This window comes from Rhipicephalus sanguineus, chromosome 5 (genome assembly GCF_013339695.2).
Source record: "Rhipicephalus sanguineus isolate Rsan-2018 chromosome 5, BIME_Rsan_1.4, whole genome shotgun sequence".
NCBI classification, from domain to species: Eukaryota; Metazoa; Arthropoda; class Arachnida; order Ixodida; family Ixodidae; genus Rhipicephalus; species Rhipicephalus sanguineus.
The window spans coordinates 23,319,928-23,340,410 of record NC_051180.1 but is presented as its reverse complement, the minus strand read 5'-3'; the positions used below and the strand labels follow the sequence as shown (position 1 = coordinate 23,340,410).

General features: G+C 48.3%; 1 protein-coding gene across 1 annotated transcript in view; it reads right to left on the bottom strand.

Annotated features, from left to right (window-relative positions):
* The window catches only part of LOC119393360 (hemicentin-2), a 66,239-nt gene extending 50,944 nt beyond the window's left edge, over nt 1-15,295 (bottom strand). The window contains exon 1 of the mRNA XM_049415874.1: nt 14,778-15,295. The gene's annotated coding sequence lies outside the window, so the exon portion shown is untranslated. The remainder of the gene's footprint in view (nt 1-14,777) is intronic.
* Nucleotides 15,296-20,483: the final 5,188 nt, after the last annotated feature.

The following is a 20,483-nucleotide window of genomic DNA, read 5'->3' as shown; positions in this document are numbered from 1 at the left end:
TTCACCTCGAATCGAATTCGAATCGAATAGTGCCGAATAGTGGCCAAAAAGATCGAATATCGAATCGAATATCGAATAGTATATTTACACGAAATGTGTACCGCCAGTTACGACAAGACAAAGGAAAAATCAGGGACGCTACGGTGTGCCGACAGTTTTATTACACACTTGTTCGAGAATGGCTTTTATTTCAGTTTTTAAGGGCGCGCCAGTATGTTGATAGAACAGCCGCCATTCCAGTCAGCAGCGCCACTCCAAACCTCCTAACAGAGGGGGTACGGTAGCTAGTTTTCTTTCCCTATGGTCGCGCAATACGGCTCATCTGACAACGGTAATGTTGTGCTTTATCGCCATGGGTGCTCCGGGCCCAAGTCCTCGGTCGCCCGTTCACAGCAGCTTTTTAACTGCGCGCCGGAAGGATGGAAGTTTCTGAACTAGCGTTGCGGTGCGGCAGTGGCGAGTGCCCAGCGTGAACAAATTTTTACATGCAAAGTCAATCGCCGAGGGTTTCGCAGGCCAAAGTCAGGTCGTCTTACGGCGCGTGCGGCATATGCGACCGAACTACGCAAGAAGACCCTGTCTTCGTTTCGGGAGCGATGTTGTGAATGACTTGACAGTTTTCTCATGTGTTTTTCTACGTGCGGAAATGGCGTAATCTCCTTTAAGATCAACATGCGCTCGCTTTTGAACCAGGATGTCGCTGAAAGTTTAACGAAAGGCGACGATAGCGTTAGTTTTAGCCATCCCCATCCTAACCAAGTTGCGCCATTGGCCTTTGTCGCGTTTTAGATATTCGTCCTGTCGAATTATTCGAAACTTCAAATACTAGCTATTCGAAAATCGAATCGAATTATTCGATTAGGAACTATTCGATTCAAATTCGAAACTCGAATATTCGCACACTATTATCATTAAAGACACAGTCAACTATCACTTTCTAACTCATGCGAGGGGTCTACCTGAGTTCGATAATCGAATCCCAAATTGAACATGTCCTCGTCTAAAAACAAGTAATCTTCAAAGACAGCGTCAGCGATAATTCCCTAACCCTCTCTAGCATGGTACCGGAGTTCGATAATCGACTCTGAAAATGAACACGTATTGTGGGCGGGTCGATCTGCCGTTTCCCAAAGTGGGTGGCCGCTTCGTTTCCGTCACTGAAAGTGCGGTGAATCCCCGTCGCCTGCGGCCCCGTAGGCCCTCGACACGCGCCATCGCTCAGCCGGATAGCGCGTCAGCAGCCCCGCGAGCGGATCCGCGGTGCGCGTGCGAACGGTGCGTTGTAGCATCGAGTGCGCCCAGGGGAGCTGTAAATCGACGCTCGGGAGCAGTCATGAACCGGCCTCCGTGTCCCTGCCGGCAGCGCCTATTCATTTCCCGCGCTAACAAAGCCGGTCTCCTCTCAATCGATGCACCGCATTTTGCTTCTTACGTTCATTTCATCCCCCTCTCGCTTTCCACGTCGGTATTTCAGCTTTCGAAGAGTCAGCTGTCACGACATGAAAAATAGCCGGTTACGCACGCCCATCTCTTATTGTGAAAGGCAGACCGGGATGCACACTACCCCCAGCGGTCGTCAATTGTGCATAAGAGAAGCCCGTCGCGGTATTATGCGCTACCGCGCAAGCCACGCTGTCCGGACCACTCGCACAGAAAACGTGCTGTACCTTTCTGGCACATCGACCAGTGGGGTGCTTCGTATTTGAACGCGTGGTTTCAGTGCGTGAAAAAAAAATTAATTGGTCGTCGCCCGAGTACAAGTACCGTGAACATCTTTCTGAATCTCATTTTTTGATATTCGGTTTTTATACAGCTTTGTTGCTCTACGACCACTGCATTCTTCCATTTCTCTTTCGTCAGTCCTTTCGTGACGAGCTTTATTATGTGGGTCAAAAAAGCAAAGCTTTTTACAGTTCTACGTCGTACGCCTTGTTTCTCACCATAATTGTCTACTTAGTACTGAAGTATCCGCAGAATATTCACTCCAATTATTGTTCAGCGCCAACATTCATCGTAATGCCAAATCCGAATTCTATTGGGGCGCTGTAATGACATGCGAAACAACACTTCATTGTGAGCCTCTTCCTAAGCTCCGAGCTCTTCATAGGAAGTAAACAAATGTTTTGAGTTGTTGTGTCTAGCCAGGACACACACACACACACACACACACACACGCACACACGCACACACGCACACGCACACACGCACACACACGCACACACACACACACACACGCACACACGCACACACGCACACACGCACACGCACACGCACACGCACACACACGCACACGCACATGCACACACACATACAACACACGCACGCACACGCACACATACAACACATGCACGCGCACACGCACACGCACACACACATACAACACACGCACGCACACGCACACATACAACACACGCACGCGCACGCACACATACAACACACGCACGCGCACACGCACATACAACACACGCACACGCACACACACGCACGGACGCGTGGACGCAGTCACACAGAGAGAGAGAATTACAGCTGAAATCATCTGCACGTGCACAAACCTATAATAGGAGTCTTTTGATTATGTACTCGTGGGCGGCTCCGAAGTGAATGCCAGTGCATGTGTTTTTTTAGCTCTACCGGTGCTGCACATGGTATCCGTACACGTATCGCAACATCGGCGAGCACTACTGCGGTGAGTCTCTCTCTGTGCCTCAGCTGCATATACAAGCGCCCCGAATACCCGAGGGGCTACGGCTTTCGCTGACGCAGCGTAGCCGGGAATGTATTAAATTAACGTCGCCAGCCGGGATTTCTGGGTCGGCGACAATTCCGCAGACGTTGCTGAATGATTTTCGGGCCCAGAGTGTTACTTTAATCTGCATATATTTTACGGCAGTCGTGAAAATATCGTGGTGTGCAAAGCATGTAACCAAGAAATAAATTTTTTGGTGATGAACGCGAGGGAACAGGTGTTGCCTCTGAGTGTACATGCATCAGTGTGCGTATTGCTTATACTAGTTAACTAACAAAACCTTGCAGGCGAATGTGATCCCCGTGTCACGAGGCGTTCTGGGTGACCAAGCCCTCAGATGGTAGAGCCGAGCAGCGAGAGATGACAATCGGGACAATACCGAAACGTAGCTTTTATGAATAATCTCGTCGTCGTCTTCTCCTTCCAAGCCAGATCCCCGCTACCCATTATTTCCAGTACAGTTATCTCCCCCGGGGAAAAGAAGCCGTCCCGGCTACCTAGGGGTACGATAGCACAGGGGGATCATAGTAACGCTTTAAACGTTCTACATGCACAATTTCGCGGTTGCGACGACGCTTATCCGAAGGTGGTTCAAGAGGCTCCACGATATAGTTCACGGGAGATGTTTGGTTCACTACACGGTAGGGACCCTGGTAGTTTGACATGAGTTTCGGGGACAACCCAGGGGTCGAGGCAGGCACCCAAAGCCACACAAGCGAGCCAGGAGAATAGGATGCAGGCGCGACCGCGGCATCACGGTGGTGCTTCTGGCGCTGCTGGTCCTCTGACGTCAATATACGGGAGAGCTTTCGACACTCTTCTGCGTGTGCAGCAGCCTGGGACAGGGTGGTAGATTCCGAGGCATCAGGGCGATACGGAAGAATTGTATCCATGGTGGAGGATGGTTCGTGCCCATAAAGCAGGAAGAAGGGGGAAAATCCTGTGGTGGCCTGCGTGGCGGTATTATAAGCATATGTGACAAATGGGAGAACATGGTCCCAATTGCTATGGTCAGATGCGACGTACATGGCCATCATGTCACCAAGAGTGCGATTGAAGCGCTCAGCCATCCCATTAGTCTGCGGGTAATACGCAGTTGTTGTACGGTGAATGATACGGCATTCTTTGAGAAGAGCTTCTATGACGTCGGATAGAAATACACGCCCTCTATCACTGAGTAATTCTCTTGTGGCTCCATGGCGAAGTATGATGTGGCGCAGAAGAAACGAGGCAACATCACGCGCAGAGGCGCTGGGCAAAGGTGAAGTTTCCGCATAACGCGTAAGATGGTTGATGGCCACGATAACCCAGCGGTTGCCGTCTGAAGTGCTTGGTAGAGGGCCATAGAGATCGACGCCTACGCGATCAAATGCACGTCCTGGGCAAGGCAGAGGTTGCAGCGGGGCAGCTGAACGACGAGGAGGATCTTTGCGGCGTTGGCACGCGAGGCATGAGAGTACATAATGACGGACGAATCTGTACATCCCACGCCAATAATAACGAAGGCGGAGGCGTGTGTAAGTTTTGAGTACCCCTGCATGCGCGCACTGTGGATCATCGTGAAACGCCGCACAGAGATCCGAACGGAGATGCCGAGGGACCACAAGTAACCATTTGCGACCGTCCTGGAGGTAGTTACGGCGGTATAACAGCCCATCGCGAACGGAAAAGTGGTGTGCTTGGCGACGTAATGCACGGCTGACGGGGGGTGCCGATTGGTGTTGCAGGAAGTTTAGCAGAGAAACAATCCATGGGTCCTTCTTCTGCTCCAAAGGCATGTTCGTTGCAGATATGGACGACGCCGATAACGGCACGTTAGGTGAATTAGTCTCGCTATGTAGAGGAGAGCGAGACAAGGCATCTGCGTCGGAGTGTTTTCGGCCGGAACGGTAGAGTACTCGAATGTTGTACTCTTGGAGTCGAAGCGCCCATCGAGCTAGACGACCGGAAGGTTCCTTTAAAGAAGAAAGCCAGCACAGGGAATGGTGGTCGGTTATCACGTCAAAAGGGCGGCCGTAGAAATAAGGTCGGAATTTAGTTATGGCCCAAATTATAGCCAAGCATTCTTTTTCTGTTACAGAATAGTTGGATTCAGCCTTCGTGAGTGCGCGACTGGCGAAAGCAACGACATACTCATCGAAGCCAGCCTTTCGTTGGGCAAGAACGGCGCCAAGGCCGACACCGCTGGCGTCCGTGTGAACTTCTGTCGGAGCGCTGGGGTCGAAATGCCGTAGGATCGGAGGAGAGGTCAGGAGATGACGCAGCGTATTAAACGCGGCCTCGCAACTTGGTGACCAGGTTGAAAGGTTGTGGTCCGCACGAAGAAGCTTTGTCAAAGGGTCTATGATGGTCGCGAAATTGCGGATGAAGCGGCGAAAGTACGAGCTTAACCCGATGAAGCTGCGAAGTTCTTTCAAGGTCTTTGGCCGCGGGAACTCAGCGACAGCTTGAAGTTTGGACGGATCAGGGAGCACCCCATCTTTTGACACGACATGGCCGAGAATGACTAGCTGCCGAGCTGCAAAGCGACACTTCTTCAAATTGAGCTGGAGGCCCGCGTTGGCGATGCATGTCAGGGCGCGTTCAAGTCGAAGTAGATGGGATTGAAAGTCCGGTGAAAATATGACAATGTCGTCGAGATAACAAAGGCAGACCTGCCACTTAAGTCCACGTAGAATGTTATCCATCATTCTTTCAAACGTTGCAGGCGCATTGCACAGACCGAAGGGCATGACGGTAAACTCATATAAACCGTCAGGGGTGACGAACGCAGTCTTCGGGCGGTCTGTCTCAGCCACCGGGACCTGCCAGTATCCGGACCGTAAGTCGATGGACGAGAAGAATTCGGAGCCTTGGAGGCAGTCTAGCGCGTCGTCAATACGTGGTAGAGGATAAACATCCTTACGGGTTATCTTGTTGAGTCGACGGTAGTCTACACAAAACCGAATGGTGCCATCCTTCTTCCTGACCAGCACTACAGGAGAGGCCCAGGGACTGTTCGAAGGTTGTATGACGCCGCGTTTGAGCATGTCGCCTACGTGCTCGTCGATGACGCGGCGCTCCGTTGCTGACACACGATACGGCCGTTGGCGCAATGGCGCATGGTCTCCGGTGTCGATGTGGTGGACAACTGTGGAAGTGCGGCCTAAACGAGCTTGTTGTAGGTCGAATGATGTCCGAAAGCGGTTAAGGAGGGCCACAATCTGGGCGTGCTGACTCGTAGTGAGGTTGGGGTCAATGCACCGAGAAAACGTGACTTCACGAGACGGCTCCGCAGGAGTAGCGTCAACGCCGACGGCGTCAACCTCAACAGAAGCCGGGTTGTCAGGCACAGTATAAACAAAGCTTTGGTCAAGTTCGTCAGCATGACCGAGACACTCAGCGTGGTGCAAGGTAGCAGGACAAGAAAACATGTTCACAACATAAAGAGCGCTGACACCCTGTCGAACGGTAAGAAGGGCAAAAGGGAGCAAGAAAGGATGACGGTGAGTAGCAAGCTGCGACGGTGTGAAAAGAACTGTGGAGTCCGAAAATGCAGCGCAGGATACGGGTACAAGGGTGGAAGAGAAAGGAGGAACGTCGGTGTCGCTGGCGACTAACACTCGAGAAGAGGCGCCGGAGGAATCTTCGAAAATGTTGCCGCCGAATGGAGACAGCGAAAGTTCAGCACGGGCGCAATCGATAACGGCATCATGAGATGACAGGAAGTTCCAGCCTAAAATCATGGCATGAGAGCAGCGAGGCAGAACGACAAACTCGATGTGGTACAGGGCATCGTCTATAGAAACCCGGACGGTGCACGCTCCCAATGGGTCAATCGGCTCGGCGCTTGCTGTACGTAGCGAAATCGCAGAAAACGGCGTCGTGACTTTTCTGAGCTTAAGACGAAGCTGGTCAGAAATAACTGACACCGCTGCTTCCGTATCGACAAGCGCATGAACGGCAATACCTTCGGCAAAAACGACAATTACATTGGTCGGGAATAAATGAGGACTTGCGCAGTTCGCTGATATCGCAGTTCTTGCCTCCGGAACTGCGTCATTCAGTTTTCCTCGTGGACAGCTTCAGGTCGGCGGATGAGGGGAGACAGAGAACGTCGACGAGGAGATGGAGACCGACGAGTACTGTAGCCTCGGGAAGAAGGCGCGGCGTCGAAGTGTGGACCGGCAGGAGCCGAACGGTAAGTGTAGTCCGGACCATTGCTTTGTGGTCGTGCAGAGTCGGAATACCAAGCACGGCGGCGGCAGAATCGTGGTACATGGCCAGCACATCCGCATGAGAAACAGATGGGCCGGTTGTCTTGGGTGCGCCACGGATTGAAAACAGGGGCCGCAGATTCAGCGAGGTATTGCCGAGCCGGGTGAAGGGGCTGCGGTGGTGGACCGTAGTTTCTTGTCGGCGTATAGTTTGCGGTCGCGGGTAAAGGTGAAGAGAAGGTGGGCGTAGGTGCGTATTGCACAGCCGCAGACGGCGGCCTCGGCTTGGCGGCGGCTGCAGCGTACGTAAGCGGAGCTGTCACTGGAGCCGGCTGATGAGCAAGTGGTACGATGCCTGCGACTTGTTCGTGTATGACCTGACGGATCTCGGGAGTCAGGAGCGATTCAGACGCTTGGGCGGCTGGCAGAAGAGACAGCTGGCGCGCGACTTCTTCCCGAACAAATTGCTTGACCTGGTCGAGGAACGACGAGTCGGAAGCAACAGCACATGAACTGTTTGTTAAAGCCGAAAGCGTGCCGTCTGGTATTAGAGCTCGTCGTGTGGAAAGCCGTTGTTTGCGCAGTTCTTCGTAGCTCTGGCATAGTGTAATCACTTCGTTGACCGTCTGTGGGTTTTTCGCCAAGAGCATTTGGAAGGCGTCGTCCTCTATGCCTTTCAGGATATTCCTTATCTTCTCGTCTTCGGTCATGGACGGGTTAATGCGCCGGCAAATGTCAACTACATCTTCTATGTAGCTGGTGAAGTTTTCACCTTTTTGTTGAGCACGACTGCGCAGCTGTTGCTCAGCCCGAAGCTTGCGGACGGCGGGGCGACCGAATACTTCTTGAAGTCTAGCTGTGAATGCTGTCCAGGTGGGAAACTCTGATTCGTGGTTGTGGAACCAAACGTTGGCGACTCCGGAGAGGTAGAAGCTGACGAAGCTGAGTTTATCCGCGTCATTCCATTTATTAGAGACGCTGACTTTGTCGTACAATGACAACCAATAGTCCACGTCTTGATCTTCAGCTCCACTGAAGATGGGAGGGTCTCGTTGGCGTGGCGTACCTGAACAGACGACTGCAGGTGACGCCTGGGGAATAGTGCTCTGCCCAGCATCGTCAGGCATGGTTGGCACGGGAGGGATCGTCCGGTTTCGGAGTTCCAGGTCTGGAAGTACCCCGCACCTCCACCAAATGTCACGAGGCGTTCTGGGTGACCAAGCCCTCAGATGGTAGAGCCGAGCAGCGAGAGATGACAATCGGGACAATATAGAAACGTAGCTTTTATGAATAATCTCGTCGTCGTCTTCTCCTTCCAAGCCAGATCCCCGCTACCCATTATTTCCAGTACACCCGTATGAAAAGAGTTGTGTTGGAAAACAGCTATACAGAGGGTGTTTTTGTTTAAAGCTGTACAGGTTTTTAAATAAAAACGCTATGACAGTCAGGCTCCTGACGTCTTCGCACGCTAAGTCTACGCCGAGGCGGAAATACTTTGCCTCAGCTAAAGGGACATTAAAATTAATAATTGACAAAAACTCGTTATATAACTGCTTAATTATTGATTGCAGGGCAGTTGTTCGAATGGGGTTAAAAGAGTCTTTCCCCTCGCGCATCGTAAGATACTTTGTTTTGCGAGGACTGCGAGAAAAGCATGCGCAGTCCAAAGTGCATGACACCCACTTTTGGGAAGTTATTTATCATGAGCGCACGTCGAACATTCCTTCGCTTTCCTTTTGACTAGCCCGTTAAGCTTAACGCGCTTCGAGAGAGGTTGATAGATTCTTAAACTTCTCCTGAGAATACCTTCTGCAAGGGAACAAAATCATAAACGTTGAAGATTACGTCGTTGCAGTTAAGAATGAAGAAAAAACTCGCCGTGACTGGTGCGATTACGTGAACGTCTCGAAACAGTTAACGGCAATCTGCTCACTCCCCTTGATGACGAGCATTTGCTAACCAACAACGTTAGCTCAGTGTGCAATAAATTGAAGTGCGAGTGCAACTTGAAGAACCCGCGTACCCTATCTTGCAGGCAAAGGCAGCACATCTAAACGCTTGTTTGTTTGTTTGTTTGTTTGTTTGTTTGTTTGTTTGTTTGTTTGTTTGTTTGTTTGTTTGTTTGTTTATTAATACTGTCAACCCCAAGCTGGGGTTTTTACAGGAGTGGAAAACACATACAATGAAATAGCATACACATAAATGCTGAAATTCAAGCGAAGAAAAAAAAAATAAGAAGAAATGGTCATGAAATACGTTACAAAATAGAGACATACAGCGAACACAGGCATTACACTAAAAGACAAAATTAAACACAGGCATGTGCACTTGCATTCTGCGCATTGAAAACAACAATTAACAAAGCGAGAGGCAATATACATTGACATCGTGAATTGCAGGAATTAAAAAAAAAAACTATGACGCATCTGTTTCGGAGAAAATAAGCGATTCTAAAGCTGCAGAGAGAGAGAGAGAACAACTTTATTGGTTCGATCCGGCAAAACAGGGGAGGGGATAGGGATGGAGACTCTTGCGTGCCCGCTTGCCCTACGGAGGCGGGGGCCGTACTACAAGCCCGAAGGCGAGCACTGGCCGCCTCGCGCTCCAAGGGGAACGTGGCACGTGCCGGATCTAGCTGCAGAAAACGCTGTGATAGAGGAAGACAACGTGTTCGCATTACCACGGTTTTCGTTATCTCCTCAGCTGAAAAACATTTATGCACGCATGCATGCACTGTCTCTAGTCGTGCATATGTGAGCGTTGAGCAAAGCTTTACGACAACCACTGAGAAAAACAGCGCAAAATGAGACGAAGCACAAGCGAAGGAACGCACAGGACGAGCGTTGTCCTGTGTGTTTCTTCCCCTGCGCATCGTCTCATTTTGCGCTGTTTTTCCCAATTACAAATGTACAACCAACTAGCCCAACGAACCACACTTTTGTAAGCCATTGAGGCGTACGCAAACTTCCAGTTGTCCTAGTTCCGGCCCCTATTTCTCCACCCCTGTGCGAGGTAGCAAACCGCTTACTACTACCAGGTTGGCCACCTTGCCTTTCCTCTTCACCTCTTTCCCTCTCTTTAATTGTAAAAAAGGCGGCTAATGAGTTTGTCTGTGTCTGAACTATCTGCTCCGCGGTTTTTCCCTGGTTCACTCGTCATCCTTAACTGGAGTTCAATGCAAACCGAGAGCGCGGGAGCGCGCGAGCTGGCGGCGGTTGCAGCGTGCAAGTGGACGCGACGGCGCGCGTCACAGCCACTTTTCCTGATCTGCAATCCTGTGTGCGAAGTGCTCATTAAGCCGGGCAAGCCAGGTCGATGAGCCAGGCAAGCGTGCACACGAACGCTTGCGCTCCGGTGGCGGGGAGCGCTGATGGCAGGGCCAGCCAACGCTGCTGCTTCTCTGCTAACCCGTTATTCCCCATGCAGACTCCACCTATATGCTGCAGTGCCTAACGGCGCAATCTGCTGCTCACCCCGTTAAGTGGATTTTCTCGCCCTCAACACTAGTCTGGAGGGAGCAAAGCTCCGAACTCATTAGAGATTGCATATCTCTTTTAGTGCCGAGCTTTGACGTATGTACTCGTCCTTAAGAACAGAAAAAAGAGGGGAAGGGGATGATGTAGGCGAATATGCACAATACGTGCAACATACTGCTACGTCGAATTGTATATGCGATGGCAATTGGTGCAGTAAATTGCGAACATTTCGTTAATTTGTGAAGCGGTAGCCATCTTTCGCGATGCTTTGTCTGTTTCAACGCAGCTCAATGTCTCATGTTGCTGTTCCGGTGAAACCACACGAATATAATCTTAGAGCAGTACAGGTTGTAATGCGCTCATCATTTTTTCAAGTTGGTTATCGGCACAAACTCATCATGATCCTCTGGTGGTGATACTAACGTCCCTTCACTGCCATCAGTTTTTGTGAAGAGAAATGGGTAGAGTGCTCGTCGAATGGAGTGCAAATGGAAATCGCCACTCTGCTGATTATGTCATGTCATGACTCTATTGAAGAAGTTGTCGATGCGACATTCTGATGTAGCAACGCTGTTATCGTATGCCATTGTGAAATATACTTGGAGGACGCTTAAGTTTCGTGTTTAAAAAATGAAACGCGATAGCATTGTGCGGCCTACGACTCACAGACATATGACCTTCAGGAACATCTGCGATACCAACCGCGCCATGGCTGAGAGCACAGAATTCCCAACCAGCTGATGAGTGGTAGTAATAAATCTTCGTATGAAACTCCATGCTTCCTGACAGATGTTTCTTTCGTTCCCGGTATTAGCATGTAGTGTAAGTTATTCTGGAGACTTAAACACCGCAAAAAGAAAAAGAGAAAGGTTCTAGCTATTGCTTCGTAAAATACTTACTACGTCCTCCCGCATCAAAAAGCGAGAAGAAAATGTAAAAAGAAAAAGAAGGGAATAAAACAAAGGAAAAGAAAAAGAGCAGTGGAGAAAAGCGCACCACAACACAATAACGTGCAGAGCTCGGGTATCACGAACAGGAGTCTAGCCTCGTGGCTGAAGAGAGCAACATCAAAGCTTTGCAATTCCCATATGAACTTTAAACAAGATTTTATGAAAGCAAGAAATCATTGAACCTTATTTCGAGTAAGATTACCTTCTAGAGGAACCTGCTCAGCATCACAAAGCGGCCACATTTGGAAACTTTGAGCATTCGAACGGCTATTATTCATTGCGTTTTGCTCTACACAAAACAAAAGCACTGAATGCACTTATTCTGGGCACCAATTTTTTTATTGCCCCCCCCCCCTCCCCTCCCGAAGCGTTTGGTAGCCAAACAGATGCTTTCCTGGTTAACTTCTTTGCCTATAATCGGGTTACCTGAACTCGGAACAGTGATGGATCTTTCTCGATATGAAAGACACCTTTCTGCGCTTCTTTATATAAAATGAAAAAAAAATAAAATAATATGTACTTGTCCCGACGCGGCTTCAACCACGTAGCGTGCGGAACAACGCGAAACAACAATTAAGTTATCGACTTGCCGGTTTGAAAACGAATAACACCGTACGTTTCCTGCTCTATCTCTCCAACTGTTTATTGATCTTCACGTAACCTCGTTATGCATGGGCGTCTGCTCGGCCTCCTAATGATGCCCGACGAGATCGATTGCCGACCGTCCGCTTTTAGACATGTGCAGGTCGTTCGCAGAAAGCTTAATGAATTCATTTTTTTGTCATTTCTCCGTATTGACCGCGAGGGAAGACCAACTTTATTTAAGCGTGGATCTTGTACTACAGAGTAATGAACTTATCGTTCAGAATTTTTTTGTTTTAAGTAAGCTTTCTTTGTCTACCCCCGTTGTTCAGAAAGCTATGCCACGTCTTACAAACTTAACTCCTCCAGGCAAAATGTCCACATATGTGGAAGCAGTTCTTTGGACTACTGGCCAGTAAATTGCCCACAGGATGAATTGAACCTTACGCATAATCCCCGCGTCTTTTCTGACCCTTAATGTCCTGCCTATGACTGCAGCCGACTGCTTTGGTGAAGGCACTGCGATTTTCGACGTGCCGCGTTCCAAGACCGACGTCAAAAGCATTATTTGTCTTTGCTCTAAATGAATACAATCAAAATAAATTGCGCACGCATTTCGGGCCTACGATTTCATTATGTTGAGGTGAAAATGGAACATAATTCTGACCGCAAGCTAATTAAATGTTTAATTAGACGCTAATCATAGGCAATTACTAAAACTCGCACAAAACAACATATTACTTCATTTTCTTTGTTGGAATGTAATATCGAGTTCCTTATAATTATGTTGCGCGAATTTGACAAATTTGCAGCAGACAGTCGATAATAATTCGCTCTTGAAGGGGTTATAGCAGGGGCGTATCCAGAAATTTTTTTCCGGGGGCGGGGGGGGGGGGGGTTCAATTATACTTTGTGTATGTTCGTGCGTCCGTTTCTATGTGTGCGTGTATATGATTGAAAATGTTCGGGGGGGTTTTGAACCCCCCCCCCCCTCCCCGCTTTACCTACGCCTCTGGGTTATACATATCTCAAGCACAGAAACCGGCATCTGCAGTCCTCCTCGACTAACCATAACGTCAATACGCACTCATGGATGAAGCGCCAATTTTCCTGTTCTCTTTCTTCTATTTATGCCCACATTCCCAGCGTAGGGTAGCAAATGGCACGCGCGTCTGGTTGACCAAATGCGTGTGACGCGTCTGGTCAACCTTTCATTTTCATCGTCTCTCTCTTTCCCAGAACGAACTCTGTTCCTAGAGAGCTTTCGCTTTTTATCATCGTCATCATCATCATCCGTCTGTCTACGTCCACTGCAAGGCACATGCCTCGTCTATGCTTCTCCAGTTAACCCGGTTCTGTGCTTGCTGCTGCCACTTTACCCTCGCAGACTTCTTAATCTCATCGCCTTTTGTACTGATGAATAACTTATTCACCGTAAAATATTTTTTCCTTTACCACACCACAGCAAAATTATTTTGAGTATTTGGTGGAATTGCAGGCTTCGCCATATATACGAATGAACTTTTGAAATGGGGCTGCTCTCAAAAAAAAAAATAAAAAAAAAAATAAAGAAGCTACGCTGATATAACCTTTGTGCTCGTTTCATTGTTAATTGCAGGTCACCTTTGCATCCTAAAGTATTCTATCCCAATAGAGTATGTAGAGAAGCAGCGTGCGACAGTATAAAGCCCTCAGAGAAGTATTCTTCCGTTTTATTTTCACTATTTAGGATCACCTGGGATTGAGAACCTATTATCAATAAAAGAGACGTAAGCCTTTGAACGCATCCAGCGCGTTATTGAATCTCGAAGGGCGGGAACACGACTATGAGGTACTTATAAATTATGACCGCTAATGGCCGCGGATATCGCTGCTTGCATAGCTTAAAATATTCAGCGCCCACGAAAAGCACGGGTCGTTGATCCCTTAAGAGGCGTCAACGTTCTTGATAAGGACTCCTTTGCTGTAAGAGACTCGCCTATCAAGAAGGCAAAGAAGAAAAAAACCCGTGTAATCACGGTATCAGTAGTCTTTGTTGAAGGGCTGTAGTTGGTACATGTTACTTTGAAAGAAATAACAGCGCGAAGTTTTAGCGCAAGAAAATGAGTCACACAATACGAAATCGCAAGGTTCACTTTTTTTTCTACGCGGAACGTACAAGTACTCTTTAGAAGACATATTGCAAAGTAATGGTTCAAGTTTTCACCTGTACTCGTGAAGCACTATACGTTTAGCAAGAAGCGGAATTTAAGGGCTCGTTTTTTCTTTGTTAGACGCAAGTCTTAATGAGAACTAACAGAAAATCAACCCATGGGAAGTATATGGGACGTTATTTGTAGTATTTATGATCCAAATGTAAAGAAAATAAAGTGGTCGAAAGGACAACTTGCCGCCGGCAGGCACCGAACCTGCAACCTTCGAATAACGCCTCCGATGCTCTACCAACTGAGCTACGGCGGCGGTCATTCTCCCGTGAACTTTATCGCATATGTCAGTACATTTCTGGTGATCATTATTCATTCAAACCTAATACTGTTGGTCGAGCAGTGCAGTCATTTCCGAGCTAATATAATTTTGTGGCATGTAGAAAATTTGATATCTGACTGTGCAATAGCTTGTCCACTGAGGTTAGGTAAGTCAACTAAATATACATATTTTGGCCTCACGAAAGAAACGCGCTTTTCAAAGTTTACCGTAACACCCTATACGTGCACTAAGTAAAACAAAGTTTAGTAATTTTATATTGTTACCTTTCTCGTTACAACGATTTATACGTGAGCGTTTTATAAAGGCCAGAAAGCGCGAACAAAATTGTGCAGGCGCTTACCGCAGATCGAAAAGGGCTGGGTGACGCGGAACCACTTGTTTCGAGTCATTCGAACTTGGCAGAAGCGACGGCGCTCAGCAGAAGGACGACAAAGACAAGAGGGATCAACAGTTTATCAAACTTCGGTGGCGGTCAGTTCAAGAATTCTTGGGATCGAGGGAAGCTCCTATCCTTTCAGGGCAGCCTAACCCATGTCGAAGTGCGTCGACGTCAGCGACTTCCGAGCAACGCAGACAAAACGCAGCCGAGTGTAGCGAGCAGCTCGCTAATTCACCGATCAAACAAGCGGAGCGAACGGTGTTCGATGGGCAGAACGTTGCCTCGGGGACCGGTCAAAGAGATTAGCGCCCTCCTTGCCTCGGCACACAGCGCACTTTTACTTCGTCATTGCAGACAAGCAGCAGGAACAGTAGCAGCGCTTTTCCTCCACACGTCGGCAACACGGGCGCTGGAGCGCGTCGTCGGTGTGGTGCGCGCGTCTGCGCGGAGCGCCAGCGCGTGTGCCAATGCCCCGGGCGCGCGGAAAGCCGGAGTCCGAGCCGTGGAGGCCCTTCTTCCGAGCCTTACTCTCTCCCCACCAGCACCAACGGCGGGGCCCCTCAGTCTGATCCTATTCCCTGCTTCGGGACTGTATTTTCTTATTTTGACGGCAGTTCGATGTATTCTCTATTTCTCCTGTCTTCTCTTCCTACGCGCTTGTCCCACCACCGACACGTCCCTCACTATTTCTATTTGACGCTTCTTTCTGTCTCACGCCCTCGTTTTTCTTCTCTAGCTGGGAGATGCGAGGGAGCTTTCTCCTTTCCTTTTCCGATGAGTGACGTCACATCCGGTTCCTCTCCGCTACTCCCCCTTCCCATTGCTTCCTTCCTCTTTGCCTCTGAGGCGGCGCAAGCGACCAGTCAGCGCTCACGTGTCTAAACCATGAAGAAAGCGTCTGGACACTCGCTTCTCTCCCTCCCTGTCTTTCTCTCTCCTTTCCTCCCTCTCTCATTCCCTCGCCTTTTCTCTCGCCCCCTGTCGTCTCTCTAGAAAGAGAAAACTCGTGCGTTTTGGCGTGGCGCATGGTCTGAAGCAGCAGCGGGTTCGGTTCTGCTCCGAGCGTTGTGTCCACACCGCTTTACTGACCCCACGTCGAAGGAGAATCTCCAGAATATCATTTTAACTCGCTTTGTTGCCTATATTAAAGAAGCGCTGGGCACAGTAGGCGGAGTTGAACGAATACTTAGAATGAGCTCCGAGGGACTTGCGGAGGTGACTGCGCGCATAGGGGCGCTAGGCTCAACCGACAGTTCTTTCGTTGTGAACTAACAAATCGTGCGCGACTTCTATGGTATATGGAAGACATGTCAAAGGTGGCTCTTCCTTTATCGAAGTTGCAGGATTTGAGATTGAACATGTATGACTGCGTTGTAAAACACTGCAGCCATCAATGTTCTCTTTCTTGCCGTCATCGTAATCTTATAGCCTGAACGAAACACCTTCACTGGCCCTAAGGCAGAGACCGCGCCATTACCTACATGTCGTATACTTCCGAACATAATTGAAGTTGGAGTCAGCTCCCGTCACAACCACCCAAACGCTTCTCTGTACTGTCCTGCGTGTCACCGCTCAGAGTGCTGTGGACGAAATTTTATTTTAGCGATCACGAACCTTTCGAACAAGCAAAAAAAAAGTGATTCAGCGGTCCCCGCGAAAATGATCGTTGTTCAACAGGGTCGTAGAACAAGGAAATGCATTGCCATTCCCTCGAGGGCTATCGAGAATCGCTGGCTCAGTCTGTACTCCTGTGACGATTGGTACATCTGCTGTCTTCTTTTTCCCCCCGGTACTTCTGACTATGACGTCCCCAGGGTGGCGTTATTTTCCCGTAGGAAAGTGTTCTCGTCCACACACAACCTCAGAATGGTAGCTTAGTAGTGCGTCACTGCGAATGCACTGACATGTAGACAGGGCGTCATCGTGTGCCCGGAGCGGTTCAGAGTAACATGGCTGAACTAGGAGAGACCTCGAGTTGGAGCTCGAGAAGCATATAAGGTCAAAATACAACAGAAGAAAAGTCGCAGTTTCGCCGCAAGGGTGAAGCAATGAATGCGATAGCAAGAAGAGCGGCCCGTGATGGACGCGCTGCTACGCTGCCTAAACATCTGCCCCCCGGCAGCAACTATACTCGCGGACAACTTTTCTTGGCAATGAAGCGAAGGCTACAGAGCCACAATGCACGTATCCTACCGCTAATGAATGTAGTCCCACAATTGCGTCCGTATTTTCTGCGTGAGACATATAAAATACTCCTTCATTTTCCACATGTAGCTTCTTGCGACGAAAAGCAGCGCTCACAAGCGAGATATATGTATTTCTTTTACTTTATAGGTTGTCACTTTGTGTTTTTCTAAGGTACGGCAAAAGTCGCGCCTTTTGCCGTACCTTAGACGCTAAGTAGCGTTTGCGTCGAAATGCAATGCTAGCCATCACTTTCCACGGCGTTACGAGACGCGCGCCAAACCGGACTACTTCGCGTAGCAGTACATGTGCAGACGCTCCGCCCCGTAGCTTTCCCTTCACTGCCAAGAAAAGTTGTCCGTGAGTATACCGCGCGAACCGACAGCGGAAGGGCAAGGTTCTCCCTGCGCAAATATTAGAAGAAGCGAGCGAGCTGGCCGACGACTTTTAAGTGCGCCCGTTTAGGGAGCCTTCATGTGCAGGCACGGAGGCGCGCACAGGAAGGCTCCCTACGCCCGTCGCGCTCCTCGCACCATCTCGCTGGTAACGAAGAAATGCTTATAAGTGCCAGCCGTCTCTGAGTCCTGCCAGCGGCAACGGGTGTGTATATAACGCTCGCCGTTAGCTACCTGAAGGATCTGCTCTTTGTGGCGTAATGGCTAGCGCCACGCGCTGCGGAGCGAGAGGTTGCTGGTTCGATTCCGCGCTTCGGAAGCATATTTCTGAGTTATTTTTCTTTGGGACCTTTATATATATATATATATATATATATATATATATATATATATATATATATATGTACATACTTATACATATACGGTGCATGACTGCGGTGACGGGGACGGCAAAAACCAGCCGAGACTGTCCATATAATTGAATAAAAATAGCGGAAGGTTAATGCTCCGGCACAAATCACGCCAGCAGAAGAGAAACGAAAGATGAATTTACGGTTTTCTTTCTCTTGCTAGTCGGCTTGGCCTTTGTTGTATCCTTATTTTTCCCTATTGTCATGCGCACCGGTCACTCACCAAATGAAAGGCGCTAAAGATTTGCATCGCCGGCGGTTGAGAATTTGAATAACAAAAGAGTTTGGCCGTCTCTAGGATGGTTCGCTTATGTTAAACTGTCCCTTCGCCAAGCTCGGCCAGCGCGAATGCACGTGGACGTCCAGAATGAAGGGCGAAGCAGAAGTGACAAAAGAAAAATCACGGTATGGAGTTGTCTGCACCTGCGAAATACAGGGGTGTTGACTTTTCAAAGAATGGTTGTAGCACCGACAAAGCCTTGTTTGTAATATGCGCTCGCATCCGTGCTTGAACTAAGCTTTTCTGGCTTTTATTCATGGACGGCGCTTTCTTGAATTCTTATGCGAATACTTCTTCTTCTTCACTATCGCGCCGGATACGTCATGTTTGTGTTCTTGCGAAACGCCTGACTCGTTGTTGCGATCATTTTGACGCTTACAAATCTGCTGCAGTAGAATGCATTATTCAACAGATAGAATGCGCGAACGCAAACATCTTACGCTGGTGACACTTCCATGGTTCCTCAATCTGAAGTAAACTTAAGAAATAGCGCTTGTTTTGCAGAGGACCACATTGTGGTACTCTTCATGCTGTTCTTGAAACTTGAATATGAAAAAATAGAAACCAAAGTGCAAAGCTCACAAACTAGCACAACGAAAAGTGGGAACAGGCTCGTGCATGCGCTTGCGCAGTAATTGTCGGGCTAGCTAGAATATTCAGAGCGGCAGCTTTATTTACTTAGAAAACATTACCTAAAGACTGCGTTTCTCGTGTTTTCGCGTTGGGTGTGTTATTAATAGCTTTGTTACATGTGGAAGCATACCACAAGTTTCCATCAGAAGCCATTAGAAAAAACATTTCAGAAGCTTAAACCCTCGCTGCGACTCTAAGGAGATTTCGAATTTGGTATAAGCCAAGGGATAACCAAGCCCCCCTCTTATTCTTTAAATGAAAATGTGCGCATTTTAAAACCGAAATTTAACACTGAAAAAGTGCGCAGGCGAATATGGAGGTTCACTGAAACTGTTGCAGTAATTGCAATCAAAACAGTTCTCTGCAATGCTAGCGGACACTAAACAAAACTAAAGCACAGTGTTACTTTTGAGAAGTGCCAAGTTCTCTTTTTTTTTCTTTCTTGACTTCCAGCTTCAACTTTAAATTGGCACGAAGCTGAGCGTGTATAGCTTAAGTTGGATTTGCGTTACGAAAAGAGACGGCAGCCGTCAGAATCTAATTATTCGAGGCAGGACCATTAAGAATGCACGAGATTTGATTATCCAAGACACCTCCAGGAACTAGAAAAGCTTCCTGCGCGATAAGAGTAAATAAGTCGGAAGCTTTACGTAATGTAGAGACTTCTCGAGCCTGAGGCCTCATTTAACGCAGCTTGACATCACTTTCGGTGTGTTGGAAGAAGTCTTGTTGACTCTCATCGCGCGCTGTGGTAAAGACTGCTGACACTGTTTCTTATCTTGTCAAGATTGTACCACACCTTGTCGATATTTTTTTTTCTTTTCTTATGCTGCCTTCTCCGCCATAGTGGAACGACTGTATGTTCGAGAGAGCATGCATATAGATAAGGCTTGAAGCGTGACCAACATATCGCTTAGAGCTCTGACTGTTCCAATATCTCATGTACAGTACCCAGGGATTGAAACGCGACATCATTTTTTTTTAGTATAACGACTGTTACAATTGCTCGTGATAACCGCGTCAGGTCACTGGAAATCTGGCAACTAAAAGTAATCTTGGCTCTCATGCAATAGTTGGCAAGTCCAAATTACGCCGGTATGCGCGAACTGTAGACGCTGGAAACAAAAGTACCAGCATTACTTAGCCCTAAATCATCGCGTTTCAATCCGTGAGTACTGTACGCAAAAACACACACGCGTACGTATGTCAACATCCTGTATGTTTCTTTCGCCTTGTCCTTCGTTCTTTATTGCGCTAATTAGATGTCTCAAGTCGGCATGCGTATGATCGCATTTGAACTGGCACGCCTTATAACTATACAGTATAGGTGTCACTTCTCAGGCTTTAAGCTCTCTGTTTGTTTCAGTCACTCATGAACTTATGCAATCAATTATTTTACCAACATTTGACTTCTCGACAGCGTCATATTCTCGCCGTTGGGACGTCTGAGACACGGGAATTAACGTTATAGCGCTGTCATTTGAGTATGATATTTTTTAATAGGTATAGAATCGATTGACAGTTGCTTTGTAATAGTGCACAGGGACGCAGAGAAAAGTAAAGAGAGAATTCTTTAAATGTGAAAGTGGGGGGGGGGGGAGGGGAGGGGTCTGCTTGACAACAGGCCTGGCAAGCTGCACTTGAAAGGAAATCGACGATAAATGAAAAACCGGAGAGTCAAAGACAACGAAGAGACGTAAAGTAAAATCTACGTTTTACTCTAAAACCACGAATGGTAAAATGAAAATAGCATTGTCATTGTTTG